Source organism: Pterocles gutturalis, unplaced genomic scaffold (genome assembly GCF_000699245.1).
Source record: "Pterocles gutturalis isolate BGI_N339 unplaced genomic scaffold, ASM69924v1 scaffold18045, whole genome shotgun sequence".
NCBI lineage: Eukaryota > Metazoa > Chordata > Aves > Pterocliformes > Pteroclidae > Pterocles > Pterocles gutturalis.
In genome coordinates, this window is record NW_010138629.1 from 22,673 (window position 1) to 23,326 (window position 654).

Consider the following 654-nt stretch of genomic DNA (forward strand, 5'->3'; position numbering starts at 1 on the left):
AGAGCCCCCCCTGGAACGCAGCCAACCACCCCCCCCCAGCCGTAATAACACGGCGATTAACGCGGCCATGGCTCTTAGCAGACAAAGAAAACACAGACATGACAAATCAAAGCTCATTTTCCACGATTTCACGTGCTGCCTCATCATCGTTTGTCATGTAGATCCCTGCGCCGGCGGGCATGTTCGCTGCCAGGGAGCCGGGCTCCAGCTGGGACCGGGGGGCGGTTGGGAGAGCACGGGGGACCCAGGATGCTGCTGTGCCCCCACCACCTTCTCCGTGCCTGGGGTCCTTCGGGAGGCATTTGCCAACCCGGTGCAGACCCCAAGAGGGGGGCTCAGTGGGGCTAGCGGACCCTGATGGGGAGAGCGGTGCCCTTTTGCCCATGCAAAGCCAAGCTCCGGTTCTCCAAGGCTACGGGACTGCCTTGTGCCTTGTTAAATTCCCAGCCTTACCCAGCAGGGAGGCTCAGCCCTGTGGGCAAGTGTGGGGCAGGAGTGGGGAGCTCGTGGAGCAGGGTTGGGGCAGCCAGGGAGACCCGCATAGCTGGGAAAAGGAGGGAGAGGCAAGGAGGAGTGATCGGCCAGGGAACAGAACAAAACCAACAGCCCAGTCCAAGTCCTATTCTGATATTTAAAAGTAGACAGGCACCTCTT

The 654-nt window shown here is 60.4% G+C and overlaps 1 protein-coding gene across 1 annotated transcript in view; it reads right to left on the minus strand.

Annotated features, from left to right (window-relative positions):
• The window catches only part of DSCAML1 (Down syndrome cell adhesion molecule like 1), a gene marked incomplete at both ends in the record, with an annotated part of 23,382 nt that overhangs the window by 21,734 nt on the left and 994 nt on the right, over window positions 1–654 (minus strand). The gene's annotated exons all lie outside the window — the stretch shown is intronic.